The 14,838-nt window shown below is 33.5% G+C and overlaps 1 long non-coding RNA gene across 1 annotated transcript in view; it reads left to right on the top strand.

Annotated features, from left to right (window-relative positions):
* The window catches only part of LOC115889703, a 126,534-nt gene that overhangs the window by 70,525 nt on the left and 41,171 nt on the right, over positions 1-14,838 (top strand). Inside the window, exon 4 of the long non-coding RNA XR_004051491.1 lies at positions 8,415-8,508. This is a non-coding gene — a long non-coding RNA (uncharacterized LOC115889703). The remainder of the gene's footprint in view (positions 1-8,414; positions 8,509-14,838) is intronic.

Here is a 14,838-nt window from a genome sequence, read left to right as displayed (position 1 = left end):
TACAAATTGGTTTTACAAGTAAAAATACACTGTCAGACTGATTTCCGTTTGGGTAGAACGCAGTAGTGTTTAGAAAAATATAACTTTCTTATTTCGTGGATTGGTTGGCATTTATTATTTTCGGTATATGGTTGCCATCTCGACTCGCAGTCAGTAATGAGGTGTTCTGGTATTCCCCATAGAATCTGCATTCACCGTTGGCACATTTACAATGCCTCCTATGTGACACCGATTGCTCGTCTTTACCAGGTAGGAATTGCACTGCATCGAAGTGCACTCCAATCCCTCGTCGGGCAGGACGAAAAAGGTGCCGAAGTGTGCCGGGGGAAACCTTACTAAACGTATTTATTTATTAACGAACACTTTTGTTGTGTAGGTATGAAATTAACCTAGTAGATACTGTGATTTAGACTGTAGTTAATACCGTACCGAGAAAAAAACGAAAATAAACAAAAATGAACCAACAAACCAAACCAGACAAAAACATACCTAACCAAAGCAATCAAAACACGCTGTAAGCTAAAATGCGTCTGTTTAAGAATTCCAATTGCCGAGTACTTTTCAAATCTTGCTATATTTTATTAATAAATGAAAATGGTACACTTCCGCAAGAATTTTTTTTTGCGTGTCTAGGTTTAGAAAAATTTCTAGAATGATAAACAGAAACGTATTTTCATGTACTCTTTTTGCACTGTACGAATATGTACCCAGCTTTAAGACACACGTGATCACCTTGCCTGATGAGAGTTTGGAGTGCATTTTGCTGCAGTGCAATTCCTAACTGGTAGAAACAAGCAATCGGTGTCACATAGGAGGCATTATAAATGTGCTCATCGTTGTTTCTCAGCTTCAATCTAATGAAGTATTCATTGAGGAGGCAGTGTACTGTTAAAAACCCTATGCTAATCCGAAGATTGTTCTTACTTAAATCAAGGAAAATCTTTGATTTTTCTCGGTCGTAAATCCTGAGAAATTCGTTCGGGTGTCGTGGACCGTTGGAGTATTCCAATTCCAGTATATAAATGGAGTCTTCCAGGTTCTTCAGTTATGCTTTAAGTTACTCCTCCTTCTTTGGGTGTCAGACCACTAAGGGATAGAAAGTAGTGAAAAAGCAAACGATCTAGCTAAAAAAGGAGTGAACACTCGACTAACTGGACGAGAATCTTTCCAAGTGTTAAGTGATAATTTTTTTGAAGCAGTGTGTTTACTTATCTTTTTTAAAGATTCTGTTGTGTTTACAGTATACTTTTTGTAACTTTTCATATATAGAATATAATTTAGGACATTTTAACAGACTATTGAAGAAAATCAAATAGATTTGTCGTAATCGACATAATTTGTGATTGTTATATTAGCGTGGCCAGAACCGGATTATATTTTAAGTTTTTGTTTAAAATAGTATATCTCTATCTCTCTTACCTCGAAAACGAATTCATATATATTATTGAAAATATGTAATTTACTTCATTTTAATGGATTTAAAAAAAATCAAATAAGTATTTCTCTAAAATAAAATGGGGAATTTTTATTCAACATTTTTAAAATTGACATGTGTCGGCTAACTGATTAAAACAATATTATAGTTTTTAATCGGTTAGAAAAATTGTTTGACAAATAAATGACAATGAACAAATCCGAATAATAAACAAATATAGTTACTTATTTAAATGTTACGTTTAACGTATTTTGACGAAGATAGAACTTTTCTCACAGTAACAATTATTGTATTTATCAGGAGCAGCAATAGGCACGTAGTAAAGGGAATGATTGTCGGTAAAAACGGCAATTCCTAAAGCCGTTATCGTCTGGAGATAAATGTTATATTTGTTTGCATAATAACTTATACAGACATATTTCCGGTATACGAAGTCAGCAGCAAATGCTTTTACGCTATTATGTTTTTTTGTAAAATATTTCTTACCTATAGATTAGAGAATCCAGAAATATTTAGTTATAAAATCATTGTAAATTAAATCTAATATCATTTTGAACAAAAAATTATATTAACAATAGAGTTTCCTACTTCCAAATCCTCCTCAAATTATATATATTATTAATTTCTTTTTTTTTTGTAATTGTTTTACTATAATTTGGCTTTGATTTTTTTCTGTTTAGATCTAGTGTCTTTATATAATGTCTATACCTCCACTTCTTGAAGATTTTTCTAGAATTCTAGGTCTTTCGATACTACATCGGAAATCTAAAGGATAAAAAGTTATTTATTTTTGCCACTGTGTACAATCCAAACAGAAACCAACTTGTCAGTGACTTTTTACTCCTAAACAAATTTGCCTATCCATCGAAAAATGCTTTATTTATTTCAACTTAATTGGTCTGATAGTATGTAATTACATTCAGATATTTTAAATAGTTTTTCTTTATTCGTTTTGTCGTCTTTTGCTTCTGGACAACTAGGGTGTGAATATATGAGCCTTTGGAAGCCATAGTGGTCTAAGTCACAAAACACTATTTCGAGAAGTAATGTATGAAATCCTTACACAATACAGATATCTACCTTCTGACAAGAGTTTGGTGTGCATATCTTTGATATTTTAATAATAAATGTCACTAGTTGTTTTACCCTTTAACGAACTATTCCTGGCGTTACTAGCCAGAGTGGTACATGTGTGACTTAGACCATTGTGCCTTTAAGTAGGTGTTAGTATCTTGGTATCTCGAGTGGAACAGTGTTTAGTTTCAAAGTTAAAAACTACTTAAAATAAGTTCCGAAGAATCTGAAACTGAGCCATTTCCTGCCAGTGAGAGTGAATATGAGCCAGACAGTGTTGACGAATTGCCTACACCGATGCTTGTGGCGGGCAAAATCGAAATTTTAATCATTGCCTCTTTTGGTTAAAATTAATTGCGGATACAGATCTTGAGATGATAGATCTTAAGTTTATGGTTTCAGGACATTCTTTTCTCCCAAATGACCGTGACTTTGGACAAATTGAACAATACGCCAAAAATAGATTGAAATTTATCCCGGAAGACTGGTATTTGATAATGAAAAAGTGTCGATCCAAAAACCCGTTTATAGTATACGAAATGAAGATGAAAGATTTTTTTATCAATAAAACCTATGGAAGAGTCAGTAATACAAAGGAAGAAAACCGAAAATACGAACTCTACAGTATCCTGGTTAAAATAAATTCGGTGGCTTCGTTTTCACAAAGATCAACCATACAAAATCTTTTTTAAAGAGACTCTTAATGACAACTACCCTTTTGAAGAAATTAGCATTCTTCCAAATCGAAAAGTTGCTCCTAGATATTTGAAAAACATCGACCTTTCTCATTGTACACAGAATCACTGCAAATAAGTGCTAAAAAGAAGAAAGACATGGAGGAACTTTTTCAGTTTATTCCCCCTTTTCAACAAGAGTATTTTAAAAAGCTTTTGGTAAATCCAGATATTACGGAAGACCTTGGTCCTTTGGAAGAGCGCTCAGAAGAGGAAAATTATGTTTAAAAACATAGTTTAGTTTGTTTTCATAAAAAATAAACAATATTATACAATATGTGTTTTTTTATTCCCCTTTTTTTCACTTAAGCCATAGTGCCATACAAGCCATAGTGGTCCAAATCTCAAAAACCTAAAAAACAAGTACTACAATTCAAAAAAAACTCCGTTTTTTTTCATTCAATATTTAAGTTGGTATGTTTGCAAGCTTTGTACAAGAAAAAAATATATTTGACATTCCTCTGGATTTTTCAATAAAGCATGAACTTTAAGCTCCTATATCTTGAAATCTGTTTTATGCGACATGGACCATTATGGTTCTCATAGGCTCATATATTATACTCACTGAAAAATTAGGCGTTATTGCTGGTTAGGCAAATTTGTAAGCAAGAGTAAGAAACCACTGGCAAGTTGGTTTCCGTTTGTATTCTATTCAGTGGCACTTTACAAGAAATTACTTTTTATAATTATTGTTTTATATTAAAATATATTTCCCCATTTTTAAAAAAAAATGTATTTCATGGTTTAAAAAGTTGTTTCAAACACGATTTGAACTCCAAAGTCGGGTTTATATTTAAAAATTGTTTAAAATACTTTCTTCAAACTGCATTGTGAAGGTGGCATTTAAAATTGGGAAGTAAATTTGGTAACGATAAGGCGACAAGTTTTATTTAATTTTTAGAGAACAAATGGTAATATTTCGATAGGTAGCACAGAATAGTAGATTTAATTGATTAAGTACCATGTTTCTGATCAGTGTTAATATCAGAAGTGGCGTCTATTATAATGAGTTAGTGTCAAGTTTTTTTCTAGACAATATTAAATTGAGCTGATTACTTTCTTATTCCTTTTGTACCTTCTTTTTTATACTTAGTCGTAATTAAGTATAAAGTGGTTTAAAACCCGTGAAGCCCTGTTTTGCATGAGGCTATTGTTGCAAAAGTGCTGCGAATTTCGCAAGAACATCTATGTGTGCTTCATCGATTTTGAAAAAGCATTTGATCGAGTCAAGACATACAGACCTCTTTCGGCATCTGAAATTGCATAACGTACGACAACTATGACATGCGCCTTTTAGTAAACTTATACTACGATCAAACTGCTGCTGTTAGGGTCGATGAAGGAACTACAAATGACATCCCAATAAAACGAGGAGTAAGACAGGGGTGTGTTTTGTCACCGTTATTATTCAACTTGTATTCGGAGAACATTTTTAACGAGGCAGAATAGAAGGCGTTCAAATTGTAGGCGAGATTATAAATAACGTAAAAGCAGAAAGCATGGAAGACTTGCAAACGTTGCCAGATAGGATACATGAAGCTAGTTGCAAATGGGGTATTAATATAAATATCAAGAAGACGAAATGGATGTTTGTGGGTAAAATACAAATTAATCCAATACCGATAAAAATAAGCGGGCACAATATTGAACAAGTACCACATTTTAGATATTTAGGAAGCCGGCTAAATAGTGAAAATAGATAAGAAGTAAAAGCAAGAATTGAAATTACACGCAGAACATTCAAAAAATGGAATACCGCGCTCACTAATAGAAACCTGTCACTGCAAACCCAATTGCAAACACTACGTTGTTACATATCCACCACTTTTCCACTCTTCTTTACGGATGCGAGACATGGACGCTAAAAGTCGAGAATATAAATAAAATAGATGCCTTTGAAATGTGGTGCTATCGGAGAATCCTTACGATTTCTTGGACCGAACATACAAGCAACGAGGAAGTTCTTGGAGAGCTGAACAAAGATCGGGAACTGTTAACCACCATCAAGGCCAGAAAGGTTAGCTACTTCGGATACATAATGCGTGGCACCAAATATTATATTCCTCGTTTGATTATTCAAGGAAAAGTCGAAGGTAGAAGATGGGTAGGTCGAAAGAAACTGTCATGGCTCAGAAATATACGGAACTGGGCCGGTCTGGGGGTGGAGAGGCTGTTTCATGCAGCAGAAGATAGAGAACTCTTCAACGAAATAGTCATGGAGATCGCCAACGCCTGAAGACAGGCACGGCACCGCAAGAAGAAGATGGTTTAAAAAATTACACCAGGCTTTAACCTATAATACCTTCTTCTAGGAGATGCGAGACCTTGTCGTTGGTGGGAAAGCTCCTAGTCAGGTGCTAGTGGAAATCCCCTCTAACACTTTGGCTGGGTCTAACCCGATTGCGAACGTACGCACCAAGGCGTATAATGATGCCGGAGGGAACTACCCTGTCCGTCATACCAGGCACCCTCTACTGTCTGTGGCCATGTATCACGGGGAGAGGGTGTGGGGAGTCTTATCTTAACAGCCCAAACCAAGAGAAGACAACCTTACCAAAAACTTAAATCATATGATGGCGGAACCAGGTTAGAAGGATGCGTGGCTAGATAGAACACTAGCCTCTACTGGTTTCAATCTTGGGGCACCAGGGGGCAACCCATTGTATTCTCGTCCTCTTACTTCTACATGGGAGTAAGCTATGAGACTCCTAACCCTTGTGGTGTAATTGACCTCAAATCCAAAAAATATAAATAGAGAAAGATGTCTAAGGAGAGATCAAGTTAAAGAGGTGGAAAAAATGGAGACAGATCTTCTAGCCTCCACCTCACGGATACCTCAGCCAGAGACAAGTCCTTTGACTGTGAAGAGATATTTGATTGTGAAGGGCACGGAGGGCTAAACCCAAACCGTGGAAGGGTACATCCCCTCATAGGAGGTAGATGCCAACTCCACGGATCTATTGTCAGAGGAGGATGGGAACCCTGTCCTTACAACAGGAAGATCCCCATGTATGATAAGTTATCGACTGTATGATGAGTAATAACTCAAGAAAGGGAGACACAATAGATCTTTAAGGTCGCGCTGATAAAAAAATGCTTAACGTTTCGGGAAGTATATCTCTTAAGATATATATATATATATATATATATATATATATATATATATATATATATAATATATATATATATATATATATATATATATCTCTTAAGATATATATATATATATATATATATATATATATATATATATATATATATATATATATATATATATATATATATATATATATATATATATATATATATATATATATATATATATATATATATATATATATATATATATATATATATATATATATATATATTAATATAATATTAATAAAATAAGAAAAACTCCTTAACAAAAAACTAAAAAGATATACTTAATATATATATATATATATATATATATATATATATATATATATATATATATATATATATATATATATATATATATATATATATATATATATATATTAAGTATATCTTTTTAGTTTTTTTGTTAAGGAGTTTTTCTTATTTTTTATTTTTTATTAAAAAAACACCTATTTATACTCAAAACACGTTTAAAACAGTTTTAAACATGATTTAACAGTTTCAAGTAAATATTGAAGACAAACGTGTGTGACACTTGTTAGTAGAAGCTGAACAAATTTGGCAAAGAAAATAAAATCCTACTCTAGGTGCCCCTCACTAAGGTATAGAAGGCAATGAAAAGGCAAACTATCTAGCTAGAAAATGAGCGAACACTCCACTAATTGGACCAGAACCGTTCTACTTTCCAAGCGGAAACCAACTTAAAGGAACTCAAGAATCTGGAAGACTGTATCCGTAATCTGGAATGGGAATTCTTCAACGGTCTAAGGCACTCGAAAAAGTTTTTGAGAACTTACGACCCAGAAATATCAAAGATTTTTCTTGATTTAACTAAGGGGGTTTCTAACAGGGCACTGTCTCCTCAACGAACACCTCAGTAGATTGAAGTTTAGAAACAATGGCGAATACAGATTCTCTGGGGAAAATGGGGAAACACCTTATCACTAAATGCTCCGAGACGACAACCGTTCATGCCATAAACTTTGGGACGGCTAATGTCGGAGACAGAGAGCTGACCTCTGTGGAGCCGTCTCAGATACTAACTTTTGCCAAAGCCCTGAGACTGTATGATGAGTTATAACTCAAGTAAGGGGCACACCTAATAGATCTGTAAGGTCGCACTGGCTAACCCCCCTCCTAAACATTCTAATGTTCTAATAACACTTATTTTAAACAAATTGTTTAAAAAATAACAACCCTGTTACCTAGTAAAGTCTGCGCAACGAATCAGGGAGTATTTCGACAGATGGCATCCAAACCGTGACAAAAAAAAACAATTTATCTGTGAATTAAAATAGCAGTCACAACTGCCAGGGTATTTCGCTGACATAAGCTTCATTCATAATTCAGAAAAATTAGTTGTACTTCTAATTTCAATGCAAGCATTCAGAACGTCAAAATTAGTGGTTGTAATTTTCAATTAGTAGAAAAAGAGTCTAAATTCACTAATTATAATACGAAAATTGCAAATAATGTCGTTTCGGCATTTGATTATCATCCGTTATGGGAATTTGTGCGATTAGAAATAAAAAATGTAAGAGCTAATTATTAGGTATACTCTCGAATACAACTCACTACCGCAATCTGTTACTAGGATATTCTATTTTTTTAGTTGAATTTTTTTGATAATGTGAATGGCTGTAAACTCTTAAGTATGAAGTATAATTGAAAGCACTAATTTATTGTACTAATTTGTACTAATACCATAAAATCCATTGACTTTGTCCCCATCTTTAGATATCTAATATTTGCGAACTTTTTTACACTTTCTTACCCGTTTTCAATTAAAATATTGTTCGGATACGCAACATCTGCCGAAAGTCAGCGAACCGAACCGAAATGAATCGACCAAAATTCTCCGAGCGCGCCCAAAACTACAACTCTTTGAACGCAAGCAACAAGGTGTCTAGCGCTGGCCGATGATTTCTTTCTTTGCACGGACCAATTGGATCGTTATTGTTGTTACACATTTTTTTTTTCGTCTTCTGCGCCTTTCTTATCCGCTCTTTTTTTCTCTTCTTTTGCAGAACAGCTGCCGTTGTCACACCTGTCGGTTAAGGGCCGGCCGGATGGAAGAGCTCGTGCCCTCGCTACAGATGCGCCTGCTGATCAGATTTGAAGGTAAGAAGCGGCAAGCATTGGAGTTTTATTTTTACGCAACGCGCGTAATTATTGCGGATATTTCAAGATAAAGGAATTAATTTACTTTAATGATCCGGTATGCCGGCGAATTTTAAGGGGATTGGAGTTTATTTGCCGCCTGATCAATGTTTTCAGAAATTATAATATTTTAAATTTTATATCGTCGGTCTGCTAGCAAAACACACTAAAGCTTTATCAGAACCTCAAAATTAGTGGAATAAATTTAGTGGTTTTAGTTAATGCAGAAGTTTGGTTCTCTAATTTCAATGAATGCATTCAGAATGAAGGATGTTAAAATTAGTGGTAGTAATTTTCAATTAGTAGAAAAAGTTAACAAACTTTCAACTTTTGCCACTAATTATACTTCAAAATTAACGAATAATGCAATTTTGGCTTTTGGTACGGGAAATTATGGTTATGAATTTGAAGTTTATTGTTTTTCAAGCTAATTATTAGGCTTTCTCTATGGGTACAACTGATTACTGCAAGCTGTTGCTAGGATTTTATATTAATTTTAATTGTATTTCTTAGACATTGTAAATGATCGTATACTGAAAAAAAATAAGTATAAAGTCTAATTGAAACCACTAATTTATTTCACTAACTTTGACATCCTGAATGAATCTTTAAGGGTTTACGATCAATCACAATGTCTAAAAAGATACAATTAAAATTAATAAAATATACCAGCAACAACTGATGGTAATCAGTTGTATCCATAGTGAAAGCTAACAAATAGCTTATAAAACAGTAAACTTTTTATTTCTTACCACAATTTCTCTTAACGGATGATAATCAGAGGCCAAAATAGCATTACTAGCGATTTTTGAAGTATGGAAAAAGCTAAAAGTTTGTTAACTAATTGAAAATTACTACCACTAATTTTTACGTTCTGAATGATTACATTGAAATTAGAGTAACAAACTTCAACGGTAATTGAAACAACTAATTTATTTATTCTACTATTTCGAGGTTCTGAGTGAAGCTTTAGTAGAAAAAAGAATGATTTCTTAATGCATTTTTACTGAACAAATATAAAGCTATTATGGACCTTAGTGAAAATAGTTTAAAAATGAAACTAATAATTCTTAGAAGACTCATTTTTTTCCGAATATAACTCTATATTCTGCAAGAAATCTAGTCAAATGATATAAAAAATTAAATAATTGGATTTAAATAATTGTGGTTTGCTTGTAGACGAATAATAAGTATATGCTTATAAGTTCCTAATTATTAACATTTTATTTATCACAAATTTTGAGTATCTTATTTAGCCTAAAATCCCTGTTAAAAAGAAAATCGAGAAGGAACTAGCTATTAAAAATAAGTCACATTTATACAGTTGCAAATAAAGTTCGAAACATATTTATTGATTTAGGGATTTGATGGGGTTATTGGCTGAATTTTGAAACATTATTTAAAGTTTGTTTCTTTTTAATGAACTAGACTGGTTTTAGTTTTGAGGTTTTGGTCTAACTCAAACAGCAAAATACCCAACTAAATATATGAGCACTAGATAAGTATTTTACTGATAAACGGACTAGCATCAGTTATTTTTTATTTTTTCAGCAGAAATGGCTACTATTGGATTAAATTAATAATTATTGCCTTAAAATTACCACTGTTTTGCATCTAGATGGCTGCACATTTGTATATAAAAATAAAATTCTATATCTCCTAGGCGGAGCAAAGGTCTTCAGTAAAAACTCTGCATCGAGTACTACTTCTTGCTGTTGTCTGCTTTGTTGGAAAATGGGAAGGCGATTCTCGGCGTACTCAGTGATGAACTGTTCTGGTGTTTTCCCATTTTCCAACAAAGCAGACAACAGCAAGAAGTAGTACTCGATGCAGAGTTTTTAACCATTCGTGCCGTAACTTTGGTACGACTGGTATCGGGGATAACTCACTTCTCCTAAAATCATCTCAGAGACTGAGCCCTAATGGATCATAACTCAGGAGGGGGATACACTAGATATTAACTTCCCCCCTCCTATACAATCTACAATCTTTGATTTGTTCCCCTCCTGACCTGAATTCGTTGGAGCTCATCTAATAAGGAACATATCTATGTTTGAACTGGCCAGTCTTGTATTCTTTTACCTTGGGGTTTCCATTACCTATATTACCATGTAGCAGCTTTATCACTATCAGGCTTCCGCAAAGTAAATCAATCAAGTGACAAAGTAATATCAATCCCCATTTTCTTTTGCGAATTTCAATGCCTACTTTTTGTTGATCTGTATTGGTAATATGAAGCAGATCGTTATTCCTTATTGTACCCGGCTAGAAGATTCTTAGTAATTTTCCCAAGCAATGATTGATAAACATCTATGTGCAGTTGATATATATTTTTGTTACTCTCCATATCTCACAGCCATATGTAATAGTTTAATGTTAGAATCAAGATTGTTAGTTTTTTACTTTGTGTTGAGAGTTGACGGGAGGTCCAAATTGATTTTATTTGACCAAAGGCTTGCTATGCCTTCCTGATTCTGCTAACAATGTCCGCGTTTCCGCTACGTTTAGCTCTTACAATGCTTCCCCGGTAAGCGCTAAGTAAACTCTGTTAAGTTCTCGACATTTTTGTTTTCTGCATTAATACTACAAGACGTCTACAAGACGTATCTGTTTTAAAAAGTAAAGTGTTCTCGAATAGTTCAATTTAAATATTTTAAATAGTTTTTTTCTTGATTCTTTATATTTTTTTTTGCTTCCGACGTTAAGCATTTTTTTTTCTTTGTTAAGCAAATTTTTATTACTGTAAACACAACTTCTGACAAGCAGCGTCCGTTTAGGTTTAACGCAGAAGTGTTTACAAAAAATAACTATTTTATTTTGTAGATTCTTCTTGCAGTGCAGTGGCGAAAAACCCATAAGGATATTTTTGGATAGATGAATCCGCCACATAGGTATAGACATTTTTTATATATTATTTTGTAAAATTTCAAAAGAAATATTTTTTTTATAAAATAAGGGAAGAGACATTTTTAAATATTTGTACATTACAAGACACGAATTCAATTTTTCATTTGTTTTCTTTAATTTTTACTAAATGCTTGAGGATATAATGGTGCATTTAGACTTGAGCACGCACGCACTGATCCTCCGCGAATGCTCAAGTGTAAACGGCTGTGCGCGCACGCTCACTCTGAATCTGTCTGTGCGCGAGCAGCCGCGAACGTGAGTCGTCTGGTGTCGGTTTTTGGTCCGTGCTCAAAGGGATTTTATACGCGAACGCTCAATTTGCACTGGCAATTTGTTTTGTCTGCGTTCGTCCGTGCGTGTGTGATTTTTTTTTTCGTTTTCTTTATTAAAATCATGGAGTGGATCAATGAACCTTCGTTATCATTAATTGAAAAATATGAAAAGTTGTCTATATTATGGGATGTTAAACATTCTTTGTATTATTAAAAAATAAAAAAAATAACGCAGGGCAATACCTTGTAAATAAAATTAATATTGAATATGTCGATATTAATGAAATTGCTATTCTAAAATTTGTATCTTTTGTTCGTAATTTTTGGTGTTATTAAATTTTGTAAATATTCAAAGTCGGGCCTGGTCATTCTTGTAAAGTTTTTGAACTGATCATAGCCCTCCTCAGACACTAAGTTGTCGCAGTAAATTATATCGATTTCTAAAAATTTGGGTTTGCCACCAGGCGACGATGTTTTCGATTTTTCTTCTTTTTAATAATGAAACTGTGCATAACAATGACTGCAGCCTCGACTATTTCTTGGTCGTCCATTATTTTTGTCAAGACAAGTCTGCTGTGCACAAATGGATCACTTCATTCGTCGAAAAATAAGTTTTTAATTTGAACGGAGCAGAGAGCGCGAACGAATGCCGTGCGCGCACGCTCAGCTCGTGCGTGCTCAAGTCTAACCGCACCATAACATTTATTTTGATACTCCCTAAAGCACCTGAAGGTCCTAAGCCAAAACATCTTTCCAACAATATCGCTAAAAATAACTCACATTTTATTAACTTTCTAAAGGCACTCTAAAAGAACACAGCAACCTTATATCATCCATAATGATGACGTATAGGTCAAAGTCCATTTCTCACCCACGCACCTCTTAATCGCAAAAGCTCTACAAGGCTTCGTCCACTACACAACAACATAATTTTAATGGCACATAATCCGATTCATTAATTTAATCCGTAGTAATTCTACCTCTTTTTCATGAATGAAAGGCTACGTCAAACGTTGTTGTCAACTTAAAATTCATCAGCTGTGGTTCCGACTTGGCCAAAAACAGATCTTTGGAGGAAATGCAAGCCGTACCCGATTTGGTCAAGCTATGTTCGAATAGCTTTAAACGTAATAGCGCCATATTTAGAAGGAGCAATCGGTGCGAAGTTTGTTATTATAGACGTCATAAATTAGTATTAGTCATAGAGAGTGTAGCAGATGAAGGAGGAATGTTTTTTTTCGTAGAGTGGCTTCCACCGGCCTTGTGCGTGTGAACCATCTATATGGCTGTAATAAATTTTGCGATTACCAAATTTGTAATATTGTGTATACGTTTAGTGTAACAGGAAGGTGGTCAGAATTTGTACTGTTATTTTAATGTAAGCAGCTGAAAATATATCAATAGAAGTTAGTTTAACAGCTGGTGCTGTAAAGTTAACATGTTTTGGTGACAATGGTGTAGTGTGCAAGTATCTATGAAATCTGGTAAATATTATTTTATGTATAATTACAGGGTGTAGAAGTTTTATTTTTATTTCGTTTTTTTTCTAAACAATTTCTGAACGTCGATATATGTTTAAAAAAAAGATGTTTGGGTATTGTTTGACATGAGAAATTAGATTTCGATATTACTTTTTGTTTTGGAGAGTATTAACTTTTCATCCATACTTGTATTACATTACTGAGATGAACATTTCCGCCATTTTTACACAAATAAGACTTTTGGTAAAAATCGCTACGAGCAACTGCCCTCAATATAAGTCATCATTGACACACACAAAAATTAAACTCATATTGTTAAATAGTTATTAGACTGAAATAATAAATTAGGAAATGTTTTTGTGCCAAAGATTCAACAGAAACTGTTTTATCATAATTTTTTAAACGATTAATTTAAAAAAATAAATTTCTCATTTTAATCAAATAACTATCTAGTCAAAATATTTATTTTTTGTCAATGATTAGTAGCCGATTTTTACCAAGAGATCTTTTTACGCAAAAAACGGCGGAAGTATATAGTTTTGTTCCCTTATTGTTGTACTACATTAGCGTAACTAGCAATTTATCCTGGGGGGGGGCCTGGGATTGAGCCCAGGGGTGGCCTAGAGCTCTTGTTTTTTTTAAATGAAAAATAATTTTAAAAAACACATTTTTGAATAAAAAGTTTACATGAATTTCTCTATCAATAAATTTCATAGGCTTGGTTATCAAACCGTGTTCTCGTAGATTACTTAAATACCTACAAATTTTCTAAAAAATAAAAATTAACTCATTTTTTGAACACGACAAAATAATATTAAGTAAACAAAACTAGAAAACGTCATTTTTACTGCATCACAAGCAAATAAAAATTAACACGTAGCCATAATTCAGGATTCCTCTAGGTGTGCCCAGCAGTACCTGGGGGGGGGGGGGGACGGCCCCCCGGGACCCCCTGTAGTTACGCCAATGTGTACTACAGGCACAAATGAAAGATTATTACACTAAAAATCTGTTAAAAGTTATGTAGGTGAGGTGGAGCCCCCTACAAGTAAGTTATTTTAGAAAGTTTTATTTTTTTATTAGTAGATAGTTAAAAAAAAACAAATAAAAATTAAATTTCTATACTTTGTATATCCGAAACGAAACAATTTAGGTCATAAATTTATACGAACTTTTTTACATATTTTTCTCTGTAGAATGTGTTAAATTTTCCCGGTTACAATTCGGAGCACCCTGTATATAAACCATATTCTATGTTATACATAAGTATAAACAGTTGGTATAAACGTATGTCTTAAAATGCTTAGTTTCGGAGATACAGGGTGTAGAAGTTGCATTTTTATTTCGATTTTTTCCAAATTATTTCTGAATTAACCTCAATATTTGGATGAAAATTGATGTCTGGGAGTTTTTTGACATGAGAAATTTCATTTTGATGTCAATATGACTCCGATTTGTAGGGGGCGCCACCTACATGTGTTTTGACTGAAGGGTAATAACTTTTTGTCCGTATCTATATAAAACTACTGAGTGAAAAAATATACATTTCCGTGACTTTTTACGTAAAAAAATGTCTTTTGGTAAAAATCGCAACGAGCAATCGTTCTCAAGATATTTCGAATGGAAATAGT

Source organism: Sitophilus oryzae, unplaced genomic scaffold, assembly GCF_002938485.1.
Source record: "Sitophilus oryzae breed Bouriz unplaced genomic scaffold, Soryzae_2.0 scaffold_829_pilon_pilon, whole genome shotgun sequence".
NCBI classification, from domain to species: Eukaryota; Metazoa; Arthropoda; class Insecta; order Coleoptera; family Curculionidae; genus Sitophilus; species Sitophilus oryzae.
Note: the sequence above shows the minus strand (reverse complement) of the source record. Positions and strands in the feature narration are given on the sequence as shown.